Here is a 20188-nt window from a genome sequence, read left to right on the forward strand (position 1 = left end):
TATATTAATTTCAGGTATACAATATAATGATTCAAAAATTCCATAAGTTTCTCAGTGCTCATCAAGATAAGTGTCCTTGTAGACCCATAACCAGTGAAGAAATTGAATCAGTTATCAAAAATCTCCCAACAGGGGTGCCTGGGTGGCTCAGCCAGTTAAGCATCCAACTCTTGATTTTGGCTCAGATTATGATCTTGCAGTTCATGAATTCAAGCCCCACGTTGGGCTCCGTGGGGACAGTGTGGAGCCTGCTTGGGATTCTCGCTCTCCTTCTCTCTCCGCCCCTCCCCCACTCACTCTCTTTCAAAATTTAAAAAAAAAAAAAAAAATCTCCCAACAAATAAGAGTCCTGGCCAGATGGTTTCCCAGGAGAATTCTACCAGACATTTCAAACAGAGTTAGAACCTATTCTTCTCAAGCTGTTCCAAAAAGTAGAAACAGAAGGAAAGCTTCCAGACTCATTCTATGAAGCCAGTATTGCCTTGATTCCCAAACCAGACAAAGACCCCACTAAAAAGGAGAATTACAGGCCAATATCCCTGATGAACATGGATGCAAAAATTCTCAACAAGATACTAGCAAATCAAATTCAACAGTATATTAAAAGAATTATTCACCATGATCAAGTGAGATTCATTCCTGGGCTTCAGGGCTGGTTCAATATTTGCAAATCAATCAATGTGATACATCACATTTATAGAAGAAAGGATAAGAACCATATGATCCTGTCAATAGATGCAGAAAAAGCATATGACAGGGGCGCCTGGGTGGCTCAGTCAGTTAAGCATCTGACTTCGTCTCAGGTCATGATCTCACGGTTCATGAGTTCGAGCCCCACGTCAGGCTCTGTGCTAACAGCTCAGAGCCTGGAGCCTGCTTTGGATTCTGTGTCTCCCTCTTTCTATCCATCCCTGACTAGTACACTGTCTCTCAAAAATAAATAAATGTAAAAAAAATTTTTTTTAATTAACAAAAAAAGCATATGACAAAATACAGCATCCTTTCTTTTTTTTTTTAATTAAAAAAAAAAATTTTTTTTAACGTTTATTTTTGAGAGAGAGAGAGCCAGGGCATGAACGGGGGAGGGTCAGAGAGAGGGAGACACAGAATCTGAAACAGGGTCCAGGCTCTGAGCTGTCAGCACAGAGCCCGACGCGGGGCTTGAACTCATGGACCGCGAGATCATGACCTGAGCCGAAGTCAGCCGCTTAACCGACTGAACCACCCAGGCGCCCTCATCCTTTCTTAATAAAAACCCTCAAAAACGTCGGGATAGAGGGATCATACCTTAACATCATAAAAGCCATATATGAAAGGCCCGCAGATAATATCATCCTTACTGGGGAAAAACTGAGAGCTTCCCCCTGAGATCAGGAACACAACAGGGATGTCCACTCTCACCATTGTTGTTTAACATAGTGTTAGAAGTCCTAGCCTCAGCAATCAGACAACAAAATAAGATAAAAGGCATCCAAATTGACAAAGAAGAAGTCAGAGTTTCACTTTTCACAGATGACATGATACTCTACATGGAAAACCCAAAGACTCCACCAAAAAACTCCTAGAACTGATACATGAATTCAGCAAAGTTGCAGGACAGAAAATCAATGTACAGAAATCGGTTGCATATCTATACACCAATAACGAAGCAACAGAAAGAGATATCGAGCAGGGCCCCTGGGTGGCTCAGTTAGTTAGGAGCCTGACTTCAACTCAGGTCATGATCTCATGGTCCGTGCTTTCGAGGCCCATGTCAAGCTTTGTGCTAACAGCTCAGAGCCTAGAGCCTGCTTCAGATTCTGTCTCCTTCTCTGTCTGCCATCCCCTGCTTGCACTCTCTCGCTTTAAAAAATAAACATTAAAAAAATTTTTAAAGAAAGAGATATCAAGAAATTGATCCCATTTACAATTGCACCAAGAACAATAAAATACCTAGGAATAAACCTAACCAAAGAGGTATAAGATCTGTACACTGAAAAGTATAGAAAGCTTATGAAAGAAATTGAAGAAGACACAAAGAGATGGAAAAACATTCCATGCTTATGGATTGGAAGAATAAATATTGTTAAAATGTCAATACTACCCAAAGCAATCTACACATTTAGTGCAATTCCAATCAAAATTGCATCGGCATTCTTCTCAGAGCTAGAACAAATAATCCCAAAATTTGTATGGAACCACAAAAGACCCCAAATAGCCAAAGTAATGTTGAAAAAGAAAACCAAAGCTGGAGGCATCACAATTCCAGACTTTAGCTTGTACTACAAAGCTGTAACCATCAAGACAGTATGGTATTGGCACAAAAACAGACACATAGACCATAGGAATAGAACAGAGAACACCCAGAATTGGACCCACAACTGTATGGCCAACTAATCTTCAACAAAGCAGGAAAGAGTATCCAATGGAAAAAAGACAGTCTCTTTAGCCATTAGCAAATGGTGCTGGGAGAACTGGACAGCTACATGCAGAAGAATGAAACTGGACCACTTTCTTATACCATACACAAAAATAATTCAAAATGGATGAAAGAACTAAGTGTGAGACAGGAAACCATCAAAATCCTAGAGGCGAAAACAGGCAACAACCTCTCTGACCTTAGCCGCAGCAACTTCTTACTTGACGTATCTCCGAAAGCAAGGGAAATAAAAGCAAAAATGAACTATTGGGACCTCAAGATAAAAAGCTTCTGCACAACAAAAGAAATAATCAGCAAAACCAAAAGGCAACCAACAGAATGGGAGAAGATATTTGCAAATGACATATTGGGTAAAGGGTTTGTATTTAAAATATATAAAGAACTTATCAAACTCGACACCCAAAAAATAATCCAGTGAAGAAATGGGCAGAAGACATGAATAGACACTTTTCCAAAGAAGACATCCAGATGGCCAACAGACACATGAAAAGATGCTCAACACTGCTCATCATCAGGGAAATACAAATCAAACCCACATTGAGATACCACCTCACACTGGTCAGAGTGGCTAAAATTAACAACTCAGGCAACAATAGATGTGGACAAGGATGTGGAGAAAGAGGAACCCTCTTGCACTGTTGGTGGGAATGCAAACTGGTGCAGCCACTCTGGAAAACTGCGTGGAGGTTCCTCAAAAAATTAAAAATAGAATTACCCTACAACCCAGCAATAGCACTCCTAGGAATTTATCCAAAGGTTACCAGAGTATCAGAGGGGCACATGTACCTTAATGTTTATAACAGCACTATCAACAATAGCTAAATAACAGAAAGCGCCCAAATGTCCATCAGCTGATGAATGGATAAAGAAGATGTGGCATACATATACAATGGAATACTATTTGGCAATTAAAAAGAATGAAATCTTCTTGCCACTTGCAGCAACATGGATGGAACTGGAGGGTATTATGCTAAGTGAAATAAGTCAAAGAAAGATACATATTTTCACTAATATGTGGAATTTGAGAAACTTAACAGAAGACCATAGGGGAAGGGAAGGAAAAATAAGTTACTAACAGAGAAGGAGGCAAACCATAAGAGACTCTTAAATACAGAGAACAAACTGAGGGTTGATGGGGCTGGGAAAATGGGAGATGGGCACTGAGGAGGGCACTTATTGGGGTGAGCACTGGGTGTTGTATGTAAGTGATGAATCGGGAATCTACTCCCGAAGCCAAGACTATACTGTATATGCTGTATGTTAGCTGACGTGACATTAAGTTATTAGGAAAAAGAAAAGCTAAGTGTTCTTTTAATCCTCTTTATTTCATCCATCCCCCCCCCCCCGCCCCCCACACACACCCTCTGGCAGCTACCAGTTTGTTCTCTGATTTAAGGATCTGTTTTTTGTCTGTTTTATTTATGTGTTTGTTTCTTAAATTCCACATATGAGTGATATCATATACTATGTGTCTTTCTTTAACTGACTTGTTTCTCTTAGCATTAAACCCTCTAAGGTCCATCCATGCTGTTGCAAATGGCAAGATTTCATTCTTTTTTATAACTAATATTCGTGTGTGTGTGTGTGTGTGTGTGTGTGTGTGTGTGTGTGTATTCATCTAGGAATGGACACTTGGATTACCTCCATATCTCGGCTATTGTAAATAATGTTGCAATAAACATAAGGGTGCATATATCTTTTCACATTAGTGCTTTTGTTTTCTTTGGATAAATACCCAGTGGTAGAATTACTGGATTATATGGTAACTCTATTCTTAGTTTTTTGAGGAAATTCCATAGTGTTTTCCACAATGGCTGTACAAATTTGTATTCCCACCACAGTGCACAAGAGTTCCTTTTTCTCCACAGCCTTGCAAACACCTGTTATGTCTTATGTATTTTATTTTAGCCATTCTGACAGGTATAAAAATATCTCATTGTATTTTTAATTTGCATTTCCCTGATGATTAGTGCTGTCGAGCATCTTTTCATATGCCTGTTGGCCATCTGTCTTCATTGCAAAAATGTCTATTTAGGTCCTCTGCCCATTTTTAATTGGATTATTTGTGGGTATTGTTGGTATTGAGTTCACAATACCACCCAAAGTAATCTATAGATTCACTGCAACCCCTATAAAAATCCAATGTTTTTTTGCAGAGATAGAAAACCCATCCTAAAATTCATATGGTATTTCAAAGGACTTCCAATAGCCAAAACAATCCTGAAAAAGAAAAACAAAGCTGAAGGACTCACGCTTTCCTCATTTCAAACTTACCACAAAGCTATAGTAACCAAAACAGTATGGTACTGGCATAAAGACAGATGTAGAGATCAATAGAATAGAATAGAAAGCCCAGGGGCGCCTGGGTGGCGCAGTCGGTTAAGCGTCCGACTTCAGCCAGGTCACGATCTCTCGGTCCGTGAGTTCGAGCCCCGTGTCGGGCTCTGGGCTGATGGCTCAGAGCCTGGAGCCTGTTTCCGATTCTGTGTCTCCCTCTCTCTCTGCCCCTCCCCCGTTCATGCTCTGTCTCTCTCTGTCCCAAAAATAAATAAACGTTGGAAAAAAAAAAATTAAAAAAAAAAAAAAAAAAAGGAAAGCCCAGAAATAAACCCTCACCTACATGGTCAAGCGGTTTTGTACGAAGGTGCCAAGACCATTGAATAGGGGAAAGGAGAGTCTTTTCAACAGATGGTGCTGAGAAAACTAGATCTCCACAAGTGAAAGAATTAAGTTGAAGTCTTATCTAACACCACATACAAAAATTAGCCCAAATTTTATCAAAGACCTAAAACCATAAACCTCATAGAAGAAAACACAGGGCAAAAGGTTCATGACATTGGGTTTGGCAATAATTTCCTTGCTATGACACCAAAGATACAGGCAGCAAAAGAAAAATTGGCAAACTGGACTTTATGAAAAATTTAAAACTTTGTACACCAAAAGGCACTATCAATAGAGTAACAAAAGAAACCCACAGAATGGGAGGAAATATCTGCAAAGGCCATATATCTGATACAGGATTAATACTCAGAATATACAGAGAACTCATAAAACTCAACATAAAAAAAAAAAAAAAACAATTCAAAATAGTCAAAAGACCTGAGTAGACATTTCTCCAAAGAAGATATACGAATGGCCAATAAGCACACGAAATGATGCTTAGCATCACTAGTCATAAGGGAAACACAAATCAAAACCTCACACTCATTAGGATGGCTGCTATCAAAAAACAAAACAAATTAACACAAAACCAGAAAACAAGTGTTGGTGAGGATGTAGAGACAGTGAAGCCCTTGGGCACCGTTGATGGGAATGAAAATGGTAGAGTCACTATGGAAAATAGCATGGCAGGTCCTCAAAAAATTAAACACAGAATTATCATATGATTACCAGTGGTTCCACTTGTGTGTACGTGCCCTAAAGAACTGAAAGCGGGGTCTTGAAAAGACATTTGTACATTCACGTTCACAGTAGTTAAGACATAGAAGCAATCAGAGCATCTAGCAATGGATGAAAAAATAAGCAAAATGTGGCAAATACTTACTATTTATATTATTCAGCCTTAAAAAGGAAGGAAATTCTGACCTATGCTACAACATGGATGAACTTTGAGAACATCATACGAAGTGAAATAAGGCAGACACAAAAGGGCAAATATGGTATGATTCCACTTACGTGATGTACACAGAATAGTCAAATTGATGGAGGAAAAAAAAAAGTAGATTAATGGTTGCCAGGCACTGAGGGGAGGAGGGAATAGGAAGTGACTGTTTAATTGGTATACAGTTTCAGTTAAGAATGATGGAAAAGGATGGTGGTGATGTTGTACAACAATATGAATATACTTAATGCCACTGAATTATACTCTCAAAAAGGGTGAAAGTGATAAATTTTACGTTATGTATATTTTACCACAATAAAAAGAGTCAAGTGGACAGATTTCCATTTTTGCTAAGCAAAAATATTCCATACTACCCCTCTAATAAAGCAGCCAAGAAAAAAAAGAAAAAGGTGGTCCGTAGAGAACAAAATCTAAAATATAAAAGGATAAATCGAGAGAACAGTAGATCTTATTTCTTTCTCTGAAAACTGAATGAGTTGAACCATGGTTTCTTCCAAACTTGGAAAACTTCATGTTTCTATGAGAAGGAAGATAAAATATTATTCTACACTACTAGACCAGGTTTTTTTTTTTTTTTAATTATAGGACCAAGACTAATTTAGAATTCTTTGCAGAAAGGAACATATTTAAATTCAGAAGACCCTTCCTCTGAGTATAAAAATAAATGTAGTCTATCACACACACTCATAGTTCAGAGGTCGCAACCTCCAACATCTCTCAGTGAATGAACACAGGAAGTCCACTCTGTCTCACGTGTCTGGAGGTACGAATGCCAGCCTATAAAAATGGAGCACCTGAGTCCTCACTACAATTTGGCAGCTAGTGTTCACCACACCCTGGTGTTCTCCACTTGCTGAAATATCAAAACGGCAGCTTTCCAGACAAAGTGAGGATGGTTGGTTGGAGCACCAAAGGATCCTTCCCTCTAAAAAGAGTTTGCTTTGAGGAACTGAACATGTTCTTTTAAAAACTGCATTTTAACACGTAATGCTACTTATAGTAGTTTGAAATATACACAACTTCTTGAAAATACAGACTTTGCAAGGCACACCAAGACTGAGGGGAGGCTACCTTTAGAGTCAAGAGCAATCACATTGGGGACCCCAAATTTTTTTTTTTTAGGTTTTCAGAAAGATCAATCGCAGGTTCGCTTTAAATAAAAACAAATGAAGTACCAAGAAAAGGATGCAACCAAAAAAGTCTGAAATACTAAGGCCACGACTGTGTTACTTCAAGGAGTCACCCTGCTTGTGGGTACTACCTCATGGTTTCCCTGAAGGATTACATACCCTGCACTCTAATGGATTATGGGAAATATGGGACTGTTTATACTGAAGAACACACCCTGATCAGGTAGAAAGTTCTCATTTGTTAACAGTTTAAAAAGTCGAGGCAATATGGCTGATTGATAACAGATAATTACTAGGAACAAGATAGATTTTAGAAAAAAATCTGATTTCCTACTAATAGGGAAAACAATCTCAATTTCTATTCTGCTCATATACAATTAACAGGAAATATAGAATATTCCTTCTGTATACAGAGGTAAGACCCAAGGAACTGCAATAAAGCAAAGTGTCACATATGAGAGCCTACTTGCCCATTACACAGAGAAGCTGAAGAACCAAGGGCCTTTTCCCCATCTGCCCTCAGCTCAAATACAAGCACATGACAGAAGTTCCACCAATCGATGCATCCACCCTTGACTCTAAATGGGGAGCAAATGTTGCAAAATAGGGACCTTCTACAAGGTACATTCCCTGGTGACAACTGTTTCTGGAAAAACAGGGTTTCTGAGGTAACAACAGAAGCAGAACCAGTGGCAAAGTTCAGTCTACACTGCCAGCCAGCACTGTTTGTGATACAGGGCATGCCAAAGTGTTTGGTCATAACAGCAGTAGTGACCTCAATGGTTAAGTTCTGTGGCACGATTTTGGCCATTATGCTTAGGTAGGTGACCCAAAATCTGATTCTAGAGCTCTTCTAGAGATTCTGGAAGCTATTCACTATCACTTTCAAATTTGACCGATACACTTAACCTTAATTTCTCTATCAGTGAACTAAGGGTAATACTGTATACCTTGAAAGTAGCAGAGAGAATTAAATGAGATAATGTATGTTTGTCAACCTCTCAGAAGAAAAAGGTAAGTGATTCAGCCAGCAAAATCGAGTTTATTAGGGAATAGCAGAGGAACTTCAATTTGGAACAAGCAAACTATGGCGAACCACAGGCAAGTCTGGGCAACAAAGGAGGAGAGCGTCTTTCTACGGAGAAAAAGAAGTTGGGAGCATTGTTTTAAAGAAAAGCTCATTGGGGGAAAAATAAGTGTTCAAAGTGGTGGTGCCTTCTCATTGGCCGCAGGTGGCTGGAGGTGGTAGCGTCTGATGGGCTGTAGGCGAAGGCAGCTTGCTCGGTCCAGAGGAAATCTTCCTTCTTCCTGTTGGACTACGCAAGTCCTAACGAGTATTTATGTGCACAAGAGGGCAACCTTCATGATTTCTTGACTATAATTTTGAGTTAGGTTTCCTTGACATATTTTCACATGTTAAGTCTCTTTGTAAACAACAAGCCAATATTGTGACAATTTACTAAAATGTAACTCAATGTCAGGTGTCAGATAAAGCATTATATTTCACGAGTGAGAAAAACAATAGTTAACGTTAATGATGGCATCCCCTTAGCCAAGCATTGTGCTGACCATGTAATGTATTTTATCTTATTTAACTGTCAGCACGACTTTAAAAGGTGGATTTGATCATCCCCCATACAAAGCAAGTAGAGGTAATAGTAATAATAATCATGGCAACAAATCACATGATGGATATATGTACTGGAGTTCACAGAAGGAAAAAATATTGTACATGAATGATTTTGGGTGACAGAAATATTGCTATAATTTAAGGGAGATAATACAGTAGCCAAACCATGAGAGCCAGAGTTGCTAATTCCTGAAATTCTAGTGTCCATTATTTGGCAACTTACTTGAGGAATTAATTTAAAATAGCATTTTCTTCTTGACTTATGGTTAAGGCAGTTTTGCTTATTTGAGATTTGACTGTACTTTGGAATTGAAATGTCAAAAAGTATTCAGTGGCAACATAGCCCTTTTATAAATAAATCATACTTTTTATGGGCTGTATCTCTGGAATACACTTGGTTGAAGGCTCATTATTGGCACTTACCATAGAATCCTTTTTGTGTATCATTATCAACGTTCCTGCTTTCTTCCCAGGTCTCTGAAAGACCCAAGGCACATAAGCACCTTACAGCCATATACAAAGTAGTTCTCCATAGATGTTTGCCATTCCCTACAGAGTACTGAGGAATGCTCCTATCTGGATGAGTGCCACAATACACAATTGGTGTACCCCTTGGGCCTTGCTTAAAGATCCCTAACTTCTGAAGGCTCAACTGCCCGGTTACCCCATTCCACTTCCTCTGAGCAAAGTCCTGATTTAAATTTATTTCTCACTGGAGTAAGAGACATTCTGTTCATATCTCTCCAAAGAAATGAACTCATTCCTGTCTCTAAAGTAAACTTACGTCACCCATATTTGAAGATATGGGCTCTTCTTATGCAAGTAGTGAATGAGGTTTTATCTATAAATCACTTGACTGCAGCCTTTTGAATATTTGGCAAAGGCAGTTTTATATGGAACTACAAGATAAAAGTGATACCAAAGGTCAACAAAACCAAGTATTAAACTTTGTTCCTTTCCCCTAGCAACTACATAAAATACACACACAGTATATCCCGTCATCACTAAGTCAAAACTTGATTGATCTAGGGTAATTAAATCATATATTCAGCAAGTTCACTCCTTGGTTTTCTGACCTCTGGTCTGAAGTTCATGGAGATAACATATCTGAAGCCCAGTGTGACCATAAACACAAAGATCACTATCACAGGGCTGACTGAGAGAACAGGTTTTCACATTCCAAGTCCATCAAGCATGTGCCTTTGTTGTAGAAGATATTCAAGCAATAAAAATGCAAACTTTTCCCACCATCCCTGAAGCACACAGCTGTGAAAACATCCTCCTTTACCGAATGTATCAGTTGATAATATTCAGGAAAAAAAAAATTATGTGGTCATTTGTTACTCTTTTCTCATTCCGTGCTTCAGTTTCCCCAGAAACAGGAAGAAGCCCCGTAGGGCACTAGGGAGAGATGGGCAGTCAGGGGAATAAAATCTCTGGTGTGTCCAAACCAAGGCAAGATCAACGGGGATGATGAGAGGGAAGCAAGTAGAGGTATCACACGCTACTGATGTGATACACTAACTGAGAGACCCAAAGACACGAACATCTTTTGAACGGAAACACATCTGATTTTATTAGGAAATTAATATACGTTCAAGAGACAGACAGGCAAACTGGCTAAATAAAAAGGTTTTGGAATTAGACCTGAGTTGAAATGCTGGCCCTACCTTTAACAGCTGTGTGACAGGAGAGGTCTTGAAACCTCTCTGAGCCTTATCTGCTAAGAGGAAAATGCCTACCCTAAGAGGTTGGGCAGAGATTAAAGGAGATAATATATGTTAACACCTCTGGGCACCAAAAAAAAAAAAAAAAAAGCGAGACAGATGGGAAGAAAAAGGTTGTTATTATTAGCAGAGAACTGGCATTGTGTATACACCAAAATCACTGCTCATATGCAGCTTCTAATAAACAGTAATAAAATGAGAAGTATATTCTATAAACACTCCAGAACTTTTCTGTCCACCACATATTAAGATGAAATATATTCTACAAACACTCCAGAACTTTAGGGTCCACCACATATAAAAATATGTGTAAAGTTTTTCTATCTTGCCTATGTTCACATATATCATTTTTACAATAAAGATAAATTGTACCTTGGAAAAAAACAAAGGCTAAAAGTAGGTCAAACATATGTTTGTTTTCATATTAATTATAGTAGAAGCTAAGACATAAACATGTAAAGGTAAAATATTTCCAGAATTATTTTCAGAGAGCCGTTCATTAAAAAAACAAAGTAAACAGCAAATGAAAGTTACAGAAAATCTTTGGATTTAAGTAAAAGAACCATGCTGAACGAATCAAAGCTGTCCAATAAAGGAGCAAATTGCCCTGTATGACAATGAGCTGTGTGGGGTTAGATGTAAAGCAAGTCAAGGCTAGAAGTCTACTTTGATGAAATAGTCTATAAAATACACTGAACTCAGGGGCTCTGCAACCAGAATGACAAAACGTTAAAAATTTCCTTCCAATTCTAAGATCCTATAATCTTTGAACACTATAATGCACAACCAACTCTCTGGTGTCCACGGTAGGATAGAGTTTACCTATAACATGGTCCCTATTAAGAGAAGGGTCTCCAAATTCAGGAAAGAGACAGATTTGCCACTGAATTCAACTATGAGAGAAGTTAAATTAATAGATCTGATGACTCCCCCCTACCCCCCATCTAACACTCCTGGAAACATCTCCTGTTTTCCTCTCTTTTGGCTACTTTTTTTTTTTTCTTCCCTGGATGCTTTGCTTATAATCTATTCAGTCTAATTCCATAAATATTTACTGACTTCTAGGAAATCTAACCGCCTGAAACAGACTGAAACTCAGAAGAAGATTTATATACCAAGACTGTTTACTACAGTATATTTTAATATAAAAATTTCCTCTAAGGGGAGATTAAATGTTATGCAGCTATTAAATGGTGTTTTCAAATAATATTCCATGACATGGGAAATCCTACAATATAATTTTAAATGAAACTGGGATATAAAATGACAAATTCAGCACAATTCTCAATGCAGAGTAAATGTGTATCACATATATGTTTACACCAGAAGGAAATACATAGCAAAATGTTAACAAAGCTATATCTAAGTGGTGGAATTTTTAGGGTTTTTTTTTGTAAATATGTTTTCCAAATTATCTAAAATAATCATATTTCCATTTTATGATCGTGAAAAAAAAGAAATACTATTTTAAAAAATAAACACGGGCAAAATACCCCTCTGGTTATCTTGGATTCGTAACTCTGAAAGCGACAATTCCTTTAAAGGAAGAAGCCTGGTATAAAAAGAAAAAATAAGTTTGCATCTGACCCTGTGTTTGAGATGGTTGCTATGCACAGTGCTGTCTTTAAATTAATCAGTAAACAAAGAACAGCTGGGACAATATCAGTTTTATTGAGGATGTGGAACAACAAGAACTCTCAAACATAGCTAGTAAGGATATAAATCAGCATAAGCACCGTAAAGAATAATTTCATAGTATCTAGTAAAGCTGAAAAGATCTGTCCCAGACTAAACAGTAATTTATTCCTAGTTACATACCCTAGGGAAAACTTTCATACATGTGCATGAGGAGACATGTACAAGCATGCCCACTAACAAACTGTTCGATAATGAAAAAATCTGAAACAACTCAAACATTAACAGGACAATGGATAAGTGAATTGTGAAACAGTCATTCAGTGGAACACAATACAGCAGTCAAAATGAGGTGTGTATCAACATGGATAAATCTCAAAAGTATAAGCCAAAAAAAAAAAAAAAGTTACAGAAGTACATATATAGGATACATACAACAGAATGCGATTTATATGAAGTCGAAACATATAAAAGAATATTAGATACTATTTAGAGTTCTATAAATATGGAGTATAAGGTAAAGACGTGAAAAAAATGTGTGGGCATGATGAACACCAGTCAGATCATTGATTCCCTATAGAGAGGAAAGGAGAAAAAAATGTTAGGGAGGGTCACAAAAAGTAGTGAAGGGCACTTGAAGTTATTTGAAATGTTTTTCTTTGGGGGGGGGGCAAAAAAAAATCAAACAAATATGGTAAAATACTAAAGTCTGACAAAGTTGGTAAATGAAGATTCGGGTGTTTGTTATTTTTGCTATATGCTGAAATATTCCAAATGAAAAAAAATTAGGTGGCAGTTGGCAATCTCTACTGGGGACAAGGTTCTCTAGCCACAGCCGTAATTCTTAAGATCTTTTAGGTCTGAGACCCCTTTGCAAACCCTATGGAAGCTATGGTTCTGCCTCCCACAAGGGCTTCTGACACCACCACAGTTCCATCCTCAGTTACCATGAGAGCCATTCAGGAAAACATACCCTTCTCCAGCCATTTGGTGCCAAGGTAATTCTACTCATGCTAAGAGTTAGCAAAACTAGACAATTCTAGACAATTAGAGAGCGAATGACACACTAGCTGCTCAGAAAGATAGCCTGGGACAAAGAGAAGACCTCCACAGAAGAAAGACCAGCAGAGTGTTTGACAACTAGTGAGAAGGCTAAAAACTCAGCGATATGCACGCAACTCAGTGTCTTCAAAGCTCATTTAAAAGGTTTGGAAGCGTTAAAAGGAATGTTCTTATACTCAATTGAGCTCTGGTAGAAATCCAAAGTTTTAAGTTAAGGAGTGACTGATAATGAAGATCAGTGCGATTTTTGTTCATACTTCTCAAAACTTCCCTCTGTTTGCACCTCTTATTTAATACCATTTAATTTGGTTAGTTTGTATGCTACTATTTGGCCAACGTTTATGCTTAGCTTTTCCAGTAAAGCACTGTATTATTTTCAGCAAGTCCAGATGAATGGAAAAGTATGTCTCTTTCAGTCAGTGACTCCATGAACTAAGCTCAGGAAACCTGTAATGAAAGCAACAGCTGACAGTGGATCTAAATCGCTGGCTAAGTCCCTAGAAGCACACAGTCTCTCCAAGGTGAGGCTTAAAAACTCAAACCTATGAAAAAAACCAGTAAATACCATAACTCAACATGCATGTGAAAGTCTTCAACTGATTTAATGATCCCAGGTGGGTTTTTCCTCTGCAAGTTCTAGATCTGTGGTACACAAAACTGTCCCAGAAATACCAACGTTGTAAGCTTAACAATGCTGTGTGAACGCTCCAATTTCATTATCACCTTTCATCGTCTCCACGTCTTCCACCTTTCTATCACAATCGAAATCTTTTCCTTACACATACTTGCCCCCCCGCCACCTCCAGCTGTCCTGTTATCTTCCTCTACTTTATCTCATGCCCTTGTCTCCACTCCTGGACTACACATTTGCTGCCTCCCAGAAAAAAAGAGGAACCAGGCACAGAACTGGAGACCTGGAGGAACGATAATGGGCTAAAGAAGACACTTCCATCTCACTCTTCTCTCCTGGTGATGTCCTTCCCTGCCATCCATCTTTCCAACAGAAAAAAAATCCAACAGATTTTTTATGAAATCTAATCTGAATGAAGCTTGTACTAGATTATAAACGCACAACTTCTTAAGACTTTCTAAGAACTTTCTGGGAAGCAAATAATTACAAAGAAAACCATGCCGCTTAATAAAACTGCAAAACACATACTGATTTAGTTCTGCCCCGGGGTGAGGAGGGGTTTGGGAAGAAGAGGGCCTCTCTGGCCGTCACAGAGACTGGGGGCGCTACTGGTATTTAGTGGAAAGGGATGTTAATCATCCTCCCATACACAGGGCAGTCCCACACAATGAAGGCTGGTCCACCCAAAATGCCAGTAGTGCCCCCAGCCCACACTCTCCCACTCTTGTTATGAAACACTGGACCGCAGACATTCACTGTGCCAGATAACTCCAGCTAATTTCAATAAATACTTGGCTAATTTTGACATTTTCTGGCTTTTAGGAACATGTAAAATCGGGCATCAGGTTGTCCAAATTCCCAATGCTGCACAGAATTCTGGGAAGGGACAAGTTGGTGGTGGCACATGCTCCAGTGGGCCGTGTTGCCTCTTAGTGTTTGGAAATCCTAATTAAAATAACTATGTTTTGAGTTCGGTATCGCTATGTTTGGGGACTTCTTCACTTATACTTGATGCAGCACTCTGCTGAGCCAAAACAGCTACAGGGGCCATTTTTCCCTGAAAATGAGTCAAGGCAGTTACACAACCCTCCACAGGGATCAGCGCACAACAGCCTCGGAGGGAGTGCAGGAGGAGACCGGTAAACATCTCTCCCCTTCATCAGTTCAAGTTCCAGCTCAGATTCCTCTTGACAAAACAAACATGGCTTTTATATCACAGTAATTCTTTTGTAGCAAGCAACTCATTCTCACATTCCTTCTCTAGCTTATTTTCCCCCATAATTCTTTACCCTTTGCCCGCAGTCCCCCCTCCCCGCCATGTTGTACTATTTGTATGGAAAAAAAAAAAATTTAAGAGTTGCTTCTTGCCAAGTGTGACATCAACTCATTCTTATTTAGTGATGTCCAGCGAGAACTTGCTCTCCCAAAACGTTTGCTCATTTTGAAGCAACAAGGTTACTAACTGTAGTTTGTTTTTCCGGTCACTTGTTTTTATGCATTAGTGATGCATTAGTGTATCTTCTGAAACAAGTAACATAGCGCCTCATTTCTTTGGCCCAAGGCACTATACATGTATACAAAGGTCTTTTCAAATACCTTCAGGAAGACCATGTACTGCCTCTGTTGACAGAAAGGAAAAAAGATAACCAGAGAAATTAATAATTTTAACCTCCCTGAAAAAGATACCCCTGCTAATCAGTAGCAAGAAGGAACTACCAATGTTATAGACAATGCAAGCCCAAAATTCTATTCTAGGTGAAGAACTTTTGTTACTTAGGAAGAAAAAAAAAAAAGAAAAGAAAAGAAAAGAAAAGAAAAGAAAAAAGAAAAATGAGTGACTCTTAAAATAGTATTTCAGATATATTACACTACTTCATGTTTAACATCACTTTGGTAAAGCACCACTTGATGAATAATTTTGGAAAGCCAACAATTTTATTCCACACATAAAAGAAGCTAAAATTCAGATTTTCAGTTAGCTTATTGGAAAAATTGGTGCTGGTATTCTCAATATGTGTCCAACTATGACAGAACTACTGAACTATGTCAGGTACTAATCCTCTCTCATGAAATCTTCTTTAAAACCCTGTCCCTTCCATTTCTCTGTTAATTAAAAGGCACAAATAGAAACGATATTCTTCTCTATTCCTTCTTTCAGGGAACATTAGCAGCAAACCTGCCTTAATTATCAGAATGCAGAAATTAATTCCCAGTGTGGGTTGGTCCTAGGCATGAGTAACGATTCTAATTCCAGTATTTGCTGACCACGAGGGCATTGAGGAACCCAGTCACATACAAAAGGTTGTGTGATGATTCTAACATCTTTCTGGTTCATTTTCTGGGATGCCATGGCATTTGGGGGTTCCCAGTGTTACCCTAGAGAGGTCGGTTTAGATCCAAAGCAATCAGGCATACTTTCAAAGGGGTCACTCATGGCTCAGAAGGCTTTAGGTAGCTCTATAAGAGGGGGTTTCAAAGTCTTCAGAAATACAAAGTTTCAAACAAACCAGGAAAGGAACAAGAAAGCATATACCTTCCTAGGGAACTGCAACTATTTAACAAAAAACAAGTGCAAAAAATCTATAGAGAAAAATAAGAAAATCGTAAGTTGCACGTCTGGGGTGTGTGTGCATGCATGTGTGTGCGTGTATTAAGTCAGCCTGAAAAAGACAAAGGAAAAGGCCTTGAAAGTTGTAATTATAGAAAATTGCTCAGGTGACTTCATCCCACCCACATGCTTTTGATTTTCAAAAAGTATGACGAGCACTTTTTAAGTTAGTGTTCCGGAAAGGCTGCAGCTGTTCAGCACAGATTTCACATGCTCAGTTAAGAACATTATTTTATCAACATAAAGGTTAATGGCTTCTAAATGAGGGTAGCAATTTCCAACATGAGTACCGTACATTCATATTAGCAGTCACTCTGTTTAAAGATACAGACCCAGAAAGATGAGCTGGTCCTTGGCATGTTCAGTAAAATAATAATATGGAGATTCATAAACCCCTCAACTCTCACCCAAAATATTTAGTTTGCCCTTTATAAAACATTACATCTGTGTTTGAGCACATGAGCATAGAGGCTTTTGCCATGACTACAACACTGCATTCAATGGACCCACAGCAAATCAAGTCAGAAAATCAGAGCAAACTTTGAAAAACACCTGCCCCTTCTACTTCCTGCCACACTCCCGACCCCACTCCTTCCCCAGTACCACCTTAACTGTTCTCCGTGACAAGAGGGGCACTATAATGGTGCTAGGCCAGGAAAGGTTCAGTGTGCAGCACCAGAATGACTCCTACTACTGACTGTGGTTTTGCAGGGTCAATTTAAAAAATTAATTTCCTGTAAAAAATAAAAGGAAAATAAAAGGAAAACCTAATTTAAAATAGGGTACCTGCATGGCCCAGTTGGTTAAGTGTCCAACTCTTGATGTCAGCTCAGGTCATGGTCTCATGGTTTGTGAGTTTGAACCCCACATCAGGCTCTGTGCTGACAGTGGAGAGCCTGCCTGGGATTCTCTCTGTCTCCCTCTCTCTGTGCCCTCCTCTCTCTCTCTCTTTCTCTCTCTCTCTCAAAAATAAACATTAAAAAAATAAATGCTAAGAAAATAATAAAATACAATGGAATCAAAGGTCATTAGGGGAATCTATCACATCCTACCATTGTTAAGTGCAGACCCCAACACAAAGAAACATAACTTGCAACCCCAATGGGAAGAAAGCTATACTTCACTACCCTAGCAGGAGGGAGAAAGATTTTCTCCTTGCCTGCAACAGCCCACACAGTGAGACACTGTCATAACACAGCCTATGAAAAACTACTATACTTCAAACTCCCAGTTCAGTCCGATGAACATTTTTGTTTATAGCAGCCCTCCCCACTCCCCGCTTTCCATTATAAAAGAGCGTTCCTCTCCTTCGTTTTTCAGGGTGCCTATGGTTTTGCCATAGCTTGCTGGTCCCACATTGCAATTCTTTAATATTCTTGAACAAAACCATTTTTGCTGGTAAAATAACTGCCAATTATATTTTTAAGGTTAACACTCCCTTCCCAGTTCTGCCATTATTCTGCTCCTCCCAGCAAACAACCCTATAGCTCCTTTCCACTCCCTGTACTTCCTGTATCCACTCTGTCAAGTTCTGTTATTTCTTCCTTGAAAATGTGTCAGATTTGCCCTTCCTTCGACTGTGCCCCCACCAATCCAGACTTTCATCAGCCCATCACTAGAAAATTACAATGGTCTCCTAACTGTATGCCCATCTCTGGCTACTGTCATACCAATCATCAAAAAAGCACAGCTTTGGGGGCGCCTGGGTGGTTCAGCTGGGTTAAGCATCTGGCTCTTGATTGTGGCTTGGGTCATGATCTCACAGCTTGTGAGCTCAGGCCCAGTGTCAAGCCCATCAAACGCCACCAATGGGTTCCATGCTGATGGTACGGAGCCTGCTTAGGATTCTCTCTCTCTCCCTCTCTGCCCTTCCCCTGCTTGCGCACACATGTGCGCGTGCTCTCTCTCAAAATAAATAAACTTAAAAAAAAAAAAGCACAGCTTTCAACTTGCCAATACCCTGTGCTCTATTACAACACACACAAAACTATAATTGCTTCTTGGAACATCACCTCCAAATTCCTTTCCCTGGCTTTTAAAAGCATCTATGAACCGGCCACAATTTAGCTTTCTGACCTTCCTTCTTCCTCCTCCTCAAGATGCACCCCTCTCTTTGGTCCAGCAGCTATCTCACAGTCTCCACCTCACCTCCCCAACAGTGGCATACTCAGGCTCACTCTGCTCCTCCTTTCCTCCCACCTAGGGACTCTCTTCCTCCACCCCTCCTGATGCAAGCCAGCACATCCCGCCCAACTCCCGCCTGTTCCTTTAGGATCAGCTCAATTAATAATTCCTCTGCATGGTTGTTTTCTAGGACTATGGCCCACCTCTTCCAGTGTGATGCCAAGAACTGGGTCTTTGGAATATGACAGACTTGAGTGTAAATCTCTGCAGAAATTGAACAGGTTGTCTACACCATGACACTGTCATACCTAAGCATTCTTACCTACAAAATAAGGATGACTGAATACCTCCTTCATAGGATTCTTCTGAAGATTAAAAAAGAAACTGCACAGACAGCAACTAGTGTAGCACTTGGCACATGGTAAAGCAGGCATTCAGCGAATGATAGGTATTATGCACTATGCTTCTAAAATTCTAGGCTTTGAGTTCATTGTGATTTTTTTTTTTCTACTAGCTTGTAAAACTCCTCAAGGGCAAAACTAGTGCCACATCCAACTGCATCTTACTTTTTCATAATTTCAACTCCCTGGACAGTCAAGAAATGGGGAAAATCACACAAATTGGCCCACAGGTCCCCCAAATAGTTATTATAAATTTCATGTGCTAATGCCTATGTATTTTAGTAACAAGAAACCCCCAAAGGCTTACTGACTTTTATTTTGTTTCCAAGGTGACAGGAGCAAATTAGGAGGTGACTGCTACTTTCCATCAGAAAAGGAAACAGGAAAAAAATCATAGAAAGTAAACATACGCACAAGATCTATACGAAATAGTAAACAAAATAAAGTCTAGCAACCAAAGCTTCTGTTCTAATTGAGATATTAGCAAGTATTGAGTTAGAGACAATGTTAAAAAATACAGAGAGAAACGTACAAAGTTAAAATGATGGTGGTCAAAGTCCACTGACCATAATTGTTAAAATTAGAAAGAATCTTTGCACAATTACCGCAATTATCTGTTGAGCCCTCAATAAGTACAAAATATATGCTACACATAAGCCATGCTGCTCACATAAACTAATCCTCCCCCATTAACTCACTGAGGTAGGTATTAGTATCCTTATTTTACAGATTAAGAAATCAGGGCTCAGAGGGGTGAAGCGACTCGCTCAAGATCACAGGGCCAATGTGTGACATTTTCCATCCCTGAACTAACTCCAAGTCTGTGCTCTTTTCCCATAATGCCACACTGCTCCTCCACACTCTTATGAATTGCAAGAATTGATTCTAAGTTATAAAAGGGATCCTTCTGCTTAAACATATATAGTAATGGAGAGTTCATTATTCTGCCAGATAGCACAGGGTTTATGAGCACAGACTTTTAAATTTTCTTTATTTTAGAGAGAGAGTGCACAAGCGGGGGGAGAGGAACAGGGTGGGAGTAGAGGGAGAGAGAGGAAGAGGGGCCCCGGGCGGGGCGGGGGGCCCAGAGATTCTTAAGCACCATACTCAGTACAGAGCCTGATGCAGGGCTTGAACCCAAGGCCCTGGATTCATGACCTGAGCCAAAATCTAAAGTCTCAACCGCCTAAGCCACCCAG

General features: G+C 39.3%; 1 protein-coding gene and 1 long non-coding RNA gene across 4 annotated transcripts in view; one reads left to right on the top strand and one right to left on the bottom strand.

Moving 5' to 3' along the window:
- The window catches only part of BORCS5 (BLOC-1 related complex subunit 5), a 98669-nt gene that overhangs the window by 44747 nt on the left and 33734 nt on the right, over positions 1–20188 (bottom strand). The window lies entirely within an intron of this gene.
- LOC121038917 (uncharacterized) lies at positions 6837–20041 on the top strand. 2 transcript variants are annotated; one of them, XR_005794566.1, is made up of 3 exons: positions 6837–8185; positions 13022–13746; positions 18779–20041. It is a non-coding gene; the product is annotated as an uncharacterized LOC121038917 (long non-coding RNA). The 2 variants fall into 2 exon arrangements; XR_005794567.1 differs by having other exon boundaries at positions 13022–13161.

The sequence above is a fragment of the Herpailurus yagouaroundi genome, unplaced genomic scaffold, assembly GCF_014898765.1.
Source record: "Herpailurus yagouaroundi ecotype Mexico unplaced genomic scaffold, PumYag 166, whole genome shotgun sequence".
NCBI classification, from domain to species: Eukaryota; Metazoa; Chordata; class Mammalia; order Carnivora; family Felidae; genus Herpailurus; species Herpailurus yagouaroundi.